Genomic DNA, 9,179 nt, shown 5'->3' with positions numbered 1-9,179 from the left:
ACTACGATCCAAATCAGAGAGCTGTCCTCAGTCCCTCAGGCTCAGTCTTGTTCTATATCACCCCTGAGGCTATAAATCAAATGCTGCACTTCCATACTGCAAAGCCATTGACTCCTCTGTCCATGATGCACTTGATAGACCAAGGAGGCAAACTGTCTAGTGCCCAAATCACAAAGATTAATCAACTATTCATTCAATCAGGCTCTCAGACTGAGAGGTCTCCTCCTATTTCACATGTATATCTCAATGAGTTGGGCAAGATTCTTGTGGATATGATCAGTTATATCCTGGGTTACAATTCAACTGAGTATGTTGATGAAACCATTCTGGTTATGATGTCTGGTTTCTCCCCTGGAAAGCCTCTTTCGGTTCACTATGATTATGCTACATTCATTGCCAACAAAATTCACGAACAATTGATGAATTTAGAGAGGGTAAGGGTGTTTAGATACACTTCTTACATCTATCACTTGTTCCTATTTAATCAGCCCGACAGCTTCCTTGTTACTTTCAAGAAGTTTGATGCCTAGGGGAAAAAAAGGTCTGTGGTATTTTGGTCTTCAATCTTTCATAACACATCTTTTTCACCATATAGCTACTGTGAATTCATAGACCTTTTCATCCATCCAGCCATGTCCTTGATGTTGAGTTCTCCTCCTCCGAGATTGACAGATGAGATGCAAAGAATCCTCCATCTCTCAAAGGCCTACAGCATTGGGGATTGGTACTTCTACCAACACCATACAGTGATCAGGATATATGGTTGTGAGTTAGCCCCATACAGGCTACCAAGATATGTCCCTATGAGACTTTTTGCCTTAGAATATTTCAGACAGTTTGGAAATGCAGACATGATCCATTTCCACAGCAAAAATAAAAAGGCACAGCTCAAAGTCAAAAACCAGCTAGGCCCATTTATTTATAACAAAAGAGAAGAGGCATGGCAAGAAGCAGATAAGATCCTGAAGTGCCTCGAGTTGCAAACCAGTTTCCTCTGGTTACCCTATGACCCGAATCACTTCATTAGTCTTAGAAGGGTCAAATATAAATTGGCTATCTATGATCATCTCAGGTTACCACATATTGAAAAATATGCAAATCAATTAGAATGGAAAGAGGGCACCCTAGAAGAGGCAAATTCTAAAGAGGAAATATCACAAAAAGCTACAAAGAAACTTGAGAAGGAAGCTGACTTGTAATATTGTGGATAGGTTTCTTCTTTTCCTCATACTCAAGTTGGAGCAGCTACCTCATCTTCTACAGCTCCCCATCAAGCAGCTCAAACCACTACTCTAGCAGCTAGCACAGATAAGGAGAAAGAAATAGAGCAGGAGCAGACACTCCCAACAGCAGAACAGCAGAAAGAACAAATAGAACAGCAAGAAGAAATGGCGGAGGTCCCTGCACCCACAAAGCAACAAGTTCAAGAAAGTGTACCTTTAAGGAAGGAAATAGCAGTGGAGACCTCGGTGCTCCAAACCCCGATAAATGAAGAAAGAGCCAGGAAGAGGGACAGACAACAAGAAACTCCCCTTACTACATCAACAAGTCAACAAGGGGAGAAAAGGCAAAGACTAAACCTTTCTCTGAAGAAGAGATGCCTATTGGACCATCCATGGGTATGGCCCCCCTAGTACTGAAGCATCAGCCAGTTCTTTCCAGCAGGAACAAGAGAGACCACTTGGATGAGAGGTCAGCTCCTCAAGCCAGCAAAAGAAGGCAGAATCTGGAATCAAAAAGCAATTTATGGATATAAAATCTAGGAATGTGCCTGTCAGGTTCCAACTTTACAATCATTTGCTCAAAATGGCTCCCACCAATCAACAGAGGCTCATGTCAGCATATGACATTACAGAGGGGAAGATGAATATGAGCCATTTCATGCCTACCATGATGCAACCACAGTCAGCTGCAGATTACATCAGAACCGACCTAGAAGTGTTTGCAAAAGACATCCACCCAATGGATCAAATAGAGATTCATAAGCAAACGGGTGAGATGGTCTACTCTACTTTTGCAGATAAAACACTTCTAGCGCACAAACTGCAGAATTTTCTCCATAATACTACTGCCCAACTAGAATTGGAGAAAGCTTCTTCTCAAGCCAAAGACAACAGGATTAAGTCTTTGGAAGATATCATCATAGAGCTTGGGCATGACCCGAGTGATCCCAAAGCTGTGCAGGTGCTAATGAAGAAAAAAGATGAAGATATATCAGCTTTGAGGAAGATGGTCAAACTTCCAGCAACCCTTCACCCCCAAACAGAAGATGTTGCTCAGCAGAGAAAGGATCAAGATGTAGTGGCCATGCTGTTGACCTTACGCAAACGATTGGTAGAAACAGAGGGTGCATTAGAGGCAGCCCTGAAACAAAAAGAAGGAGAGCAGATCCCTTAGCCCTCTCAGCCAGTAATAAATCTTGAGGAGCCTCCTCAAATTATAAGTCCTCACCTGGTACAAGCAGCAGAAGCAAGTGCCTCAATTGCTGAACCTCGGGCCGCAGAAAAAGAAACAACAGCAGAGGAAGTGCCTAGCCTTAGCATGCAAGATATGATGAAGGAGCTGCAGGCTCTTGAAGCACAGATGACTGAGCTGAAGGATGCTATAGTAAAACTGACCCAGCTGGAGGAGAAATATGACAAATCTAAGCAGCAAGTGGCAGAAAGGACCAGGGAAGTTAGGGCACTAGAAAGAAGGATCAAAGAGCTTGAAAAGGAGCTGACCATGAGCAGGGTCATAACTGAGGTCAAGAAGGTCCTATGGGCTAAGATTGGCCAGTCAATCACAGATCAGTGGCAATACATAGAGACAATTCATGATCAAATGAATCTGCTGAACAGGGCTCATGATGAAAATCAAAGGGCCAGAGCCTCTCTAGGAAGTATGCCTGATATTGCTACCAGGATGATCAATGTCCTAAATAATAGAACTAGCCTTCAATTGGCAACAATGCGTATCAAGGATAGGACTGATACAATTTTGTTAATCAAAAGGGTCCTTACCCTCAGAATCTATGTGCAGACATTAGAAATAAAGTGCGAAGATATTCAAGTAGAGGTCAATGCTTTTGCCACCAAAATCACAACATTACATGGCAGAGGGCTTCCCAGCCTAGTGACCAGTGCAGGAAGACTGTTGCCCCATGAGTAGTATGCTAAAAGGGTCAACAATTATGCAGCCAATCAGTTGACAGCTACAGCAAGCAGTCCAGAAGGAGCTGGGCCACCATCAGGGCAAGAGATTTATGATAAATTAGAGAATTTATTCTACATTGAACATGAAATTAAGCACCTTTTTGAAGTGCCCCCTAATTATTATAAGTATACAGAGGAAGATGAGACCTTAATCAAGATGTAGAGACATCAAATTCCCACTGAAGAGTGGTGGACAAATATGATTAAAACTTTGCTTTAAATCAAGTTTAAATTTTGGTCTAAAAGTTTATTCACAGCAACAGGAAAACAGTTGGATGAGGTGGACATTGGCTATGCACAGCTTGAGCATCATAGATGAGCTGTCCGAATACAGCAGTGCCCTGACGCGACAGCATAAAGGCAAAAACAATTGGAATCGCCGCAAAGGAGTTCGGCTGGCCCATAAGCCCAAAAGTCAAGAATTTCTGACAAACAGCAAACAGCTGTTGTATATTTATTTAAGTAGCTTTAATATTGTAGCAAATATCTTAGAAAGTTGGTAAGAGCAGTTATTGTGCAATAACTCATTGTAAAGATATTTTTGTGATATTTTGTATATATGCACCCCCGCATAGCTTATTGGGGGTTGTTGTTGCTTAATTGTTCAAGAGAACTCGACAGTATATCCTCTGAGAGATATAATGCAAAGGAGTTGTTGGTTTCCAAAAATCGGTTTGGCTTGGACGTGCTGTGATGAAACTATTGACTGCTGCAGGATTCTCGTGTTATGGCGTGATACAATAAGTGTTTTCTAACTGTATTTGTGTTTCATTTCTTGCATAATCTATCTGTGATGTATGGTGATTAATCTTGGTAGAAAAGAAAAAGAATAGTTCAGGATTTGTTAATTAAAAACACCCTAAACTCAATCTTTACTACTAAATATGTTTTCTCCAGGGTTAGCTGCAACTATGGAATTCTTAAATGCTCCTATTTTCTCTAATCACATGATAAGTCTTTATTCAGTAATTCTCTCTTGCTGCTGATTAGGATTTGTCCCTTATTCCCTGCTGCACCGCGAAAGAATTCTTGACTGCCTTTACTGGGGTAATCTATACTGTTTCTTTTCTAAAAAATCAAAGTTTGTATCATGAATACCCATCTAGCCTTGCAGTGAACCTCTCTTTATCACAGATTTCAAATGCTATTCATTTCTGGACTCCACATGCCCAATGGACTGAACTCTCTTTAATACTTGCATGCCCTTCTTTGAACAATAGCTGACGACCAAAAATTCAAACAAAACTCTCACCTCATAACTAGCCTAAAACCTTCAAAAAACAAAGTTAAATCTAAAAAGAGAGAGCCCTCTCTGATTATAGGTAGGCTAGAACCTGTAATCCAAAGCTTGGTTAGTGGTTACCCCGGCCGTATTCCCTCAGGAGTCAAAGGGAACAACCTGGGTGTTAACAGAATCCAATGCCATCAAGTTTTAACGAGCCTGATAGAGGAAAAACTCGGTGTCTTTTCATGTTTAGAGAGTTTGAAAAGACAGCAGAAAAGTAAACTCCAGGGGGGTCCTTTTTCGTAATGTTGTGTCTCTCGAGCCCGAAAAAGTATAAAACAATGCTTGAAAGAACTGCCCGACCATTACGATCGAGGAGTACTTTTCATGACTAGTGACTTCGACCTAAAAAAGTAAAAAAGTGATCGAAATCACGTCATTTCATAACCGTTAACAAGCCTGAAATGACAAGGTGCCTGACAAACTTTTCGTCTTTACAAGGTTGGAAAAGAGTTTAAATACGACCGCCTCTTATTTACGTTTAACGAGTCAAGAGGAAAAACTCGGCAATCTTTTCGTCTTTAAACGATCGGAAAAGAGCTGAAAGCAGACCTCCATTTTTATTCTCTTTAACGAGTCAAAAAGGGAAAATACTCGCCAATATTTTCATATTTTACGAGTTAGAAAAGAGCTTAAAGGTGACTCGTCCTAGAGGAACGAGTGGTATAAAGGGTAGCACCTAGTTCCGGCAATGGTGGAATTGCTCAAAACATGTAATGGTCAAGAGGATGGCTAATAAAACCACTCATGGCTGCGGTTCCTCAGGAAAGGAAAACGACCAAGTGAAAGCATATGATCGGCCAAAGAGATGGTGGCAATGGAATGAAACAACCAAGGCTAATCTAGTAGAATTTAGCAGATAAACGGCAATCACAAGATGTAAATCGGCTATGGGTTCATTTTTACACAAGCTTGAACCATGGATAACTCTGCTTGGATTTGGTTTCATGTTTACACAAGCTTGAAATGAAAAACTATGCTTGTTATGAGTTCGCATGCCCCCAACATAATGATGCAAATCGAGGTACATGCCCCCCAAGCTTCATCGCATTCAACGAGGTGGATGCAATGAAGGTTCACTTTCGAGATCTTGGAAAGACTCGACTTGGATTTTACGAGATCTTAATCAAAGCCTCGATTTTGAAAGGGAGTTGTTTCATTTTTTAATGAGGTTTACATAGTGAAAGAACTATCCTCATAACCCTTGTTTCATTTTTTAAGGAGCTTGACATAGGAAAGCGAACTATGCTCCGCACGAACTTCATCATAATGAACAGAAAGTTGTTGCTTCCAAGGATTTCACTCCCGGTGGAAGGACAACATCTTGGAAGTCAGGACCCAATGCCCCCAGGACATCATGCACGATGGCATCATCGCTGGATACGGGCATGGGATAAGTAGCCACATAGTTGATCTGTGGTGGGGCAGACACAACCGGTGGATAAAAACCAGGAGGAGATGGCAGCTGCGCAGGAGGCACCGGGGGACTAAAGAACGATAATTGATCTATAGTCACGATTCATCCGTCGTGTGGAAAGCAAACCACATGGAAAAGCGAAGAAACAAGGGCCCCCATGGCATAAACATAGTCACGGCCAAGGAAAAGACTGAAATCTAAAGCACCTTGGGTAACCAGTACATCTATATAGAAGGTTTTGCCTCCCAAAGTAATAGGGAACTTCAGGAGGACTCCTAGAGATGGACAGGCTCCTCCGTCAAAGGCCAACAGATTCTGTGCGACTGGCACAAGCTGTGGGGAGCCCAAAGCTTGCCAAGTAGTGAAAGGCATGAGACTAACTGACGCACCCTCATCCAAGACAGTGCCAGGTACTGCCTTATCATAGGCATGTACTGTAATCTGGAAAGGCACATGGGGTGGAAGGCAGAATGTAGTCAAATAACTCCAGTCGAAGGAAACGACTAAACTACTTGGTGGGGGAATCGTATGATTGCCCCCCTATGCTACAGGAGACGAAGAAGGACCCTCTTGATCAGCGAGGATAGGAGGGTCATTCCGAGACTCAGGAGAATCTGATGAGATGAGAAGAACCATAGTAGTAGAATCATGATGCTCCTCCAGAACAAAGTAATCAACAGGTGGTGAACCCAAGTCAACACTCTCTCCGACCAATGGTTGGTCTGGAGCAGGCTTGGCACAGCCAGGTTCGGAAGGAGGAGGACAGACAAGAGAAGAATCTAAGTCAATCTCGTTGTCCATAGGGAGGGGGTCAGAAGAGAGCTTTTGATAACCAACAGGAAGTTGGGGTGAAGAAGCTATAAGACTTTCCAAAATAACGAAATCTTTATCCATGAGCAGACAAAGGTGAAGGGGATGGTTGCCTTCACATAGTCTATAGGGGATTCGAATCTTCCCTTTCTTATGAATGTTGTCAGTTGATAGGGTGGCATTGCCATGAGCTTTAGAGGATGATGAGGGATGAGTCGGATCACGAGACCATACTTCTAGGATCCTGGGAATACTAGGACAATCACGAAGAATATGGTCACCCTTGCACAACTTACAAGGAAACTTAACCTTCCGCGGGGGGGGGGGGGGGGGGGGGGGGGCGGAAGGTGTTTCAACCTGGGATGGATTTGGAGCAGTGGTTGCACTTTTAGCCTCTCGCTTATGAGACTTCTTCTTCTTCTTAGCCACCTGGTTACTTGAATCCAGACTTTCACCAGGCAAAGTAGAAGACGAGGATGTAGAAACAGGCGAAGAAGGGGAGAGGTCCATCTTGGAATCAACATGATGTTGTTCGGGTGGAGGAACTGATTGACCAGTAGTTGAGACATTAGATACCAGAGAGGTTGAGAACAACCAAACATGCAACCCAATAGTTAACCCAGGAAGGGACAACGTTGCCATGTAAGGAGCACCAACATTTCCAAAAGAAGGAAATGGACTAGGGTTTCCATCTGGGGGAAAACCTTGGCCGGTAGACTCGGGGAAGGTTGCCATTGAAAATGAGAAAGAACCCTACTCAAGCTAACGCAAACAATATCTAACAGGGTAAATGTGAACGTGGCCTAATAAATTTTAAGACACGGGAACAAAACTTGACCTTTTCATCTTTAGAGAGTCGAGAAAAGGACAAAAAGATGACTCTAGTCGCCTTCGAATATTTAATGAGCCTGAAGTGACAAGTGCTCAGATGGACCTTTTCTTTTAAGGAGTCTGAAAAGGAACGAAACTTACTACTCCGGAGAGCTAGACAAAAGGGTTTACCAAACAAATCCGTAAAACTGCATATACACCTTGGCAGTCATATGAAAACCAAGGACTTTCCGTACGGCAGTCAATCTTCCTGAATGCTGTGTTCGGTGCATTACAGCTTGTAAGGCGGCAGACACGGCTTCCTATGGATAAAGGATGATAACCTAGTGGGGTCTCCCCATATACTCAACGGTACGTGGGAGCTCAAATCCGTACTAGACCACTATTGCGTCACGGAAGGAGGAATCACCCAACCTTGAGTGAAACAAAAGTGACTAGGTTTAACGACGCCGGAGCACGTCTCTAGCCTAGACCTCTAAATGTGTGCGTTATGTTCCAATGCGTTGTTAGATTCATTCAGTTCATTTTAAAGTTGATCTTGTATTAGGTTTCAGTTTTCAGGCCTTACCGTATGTAATCTCTCAAAATTCCCTAAATGCAAACTATATGCCAAAATATGTCATTTCATTCGATGAATGCTAGTTACAAGAGGGTTTGAGGGCTTTCATGCAAACAAAATGATCACAACACAACAAAGAACTTCCCTAATGTAGCTAATGGAAATTAACAAACTTTTCTTCGAGATCACTAATCAAAATGAAAAGCTTCTAATTCTCATTAACTAATACAAAGAAAAAGAGATTTTTTTCTTTTTTGATGATGGAAAAATGCACTAAACAACTTTGAGAAATGACAACAAACAAATTCTATTCAATACAAGCACATTCAGTTCCCTAAATCACAAATCAAAACTCCAAAGAACAAGAAAGATCCCAAAGACACCAATGGGCCATGTAATCGAGGCTCAAAGTGAGACGAAGCGGAATTCAAGTGAAGACAAAGCAAGTCACCCAAATAACACACCAAAACGATTTACAACCACCAAACAAGTGCAAGGGAGTAATCAAAGAATCGACTGGACCACTAGAAGATCAAAACACCCGAGGAAGGCTCGACACACAAAGCCACTAGATGCCCTAGGGCTAGAAATGTGAAATTGATAGAAAAAAGCAAACACCCAAAGGGTAAAGATCAAAGCCAGTCAAATCACATTCCAACACACTCAAGTGGTCAAAAAAAGGTACCCAGAAAAAAAACCAAGCTCAGAGGGCTCATAGCCAAGCAAACTTCCAAAGTTCCTAGGCCTGGCGCGCCTCTCAGGCTGAAACAAGCGCCTTTCAGGTATTGGCGCGGGTTGTCAATGTGCAACAAGCGCCAACTGGCGGGACTGTAACGCTATAAAACAGCGCCAGCCGATTTTGCTATGGAAAAATAAAAACAAATGAGCCAAAGCTAAGTCAACAGTACCCAGGTACACCGAGGGACAAGAAGCAACACATGGACTCAACCCAGAAGGCTAACTAAGCAGGAGAAACCAAGAAACAAGGCAAGTTCCAAGCCGTTCAGTTTGTAAACCACACCGGAGTCGCCAAATTGTTGTGGAGGTAAATCCCCTCTGTGGATAGAGGTGATCCCTACTATC

This window comes from Pinus tabuliformis, chromosome 7 (genome assembly GCF_031772625.1).
Source record: "Pinus tabuliformis cultivar Carrire ecotype Pingquan chromosome 7, CPIR1, whole genome shotgun sequence".
Taxonomy (NCBI): Eukaryota; Viridiplantae; Streptophyta; class Pinopsida; order Pinales; family Pinaceae; genus Pinus; species Pinus tabuliformis.
Note: the sequence above shows the minus strand (reverse complement) of the source record.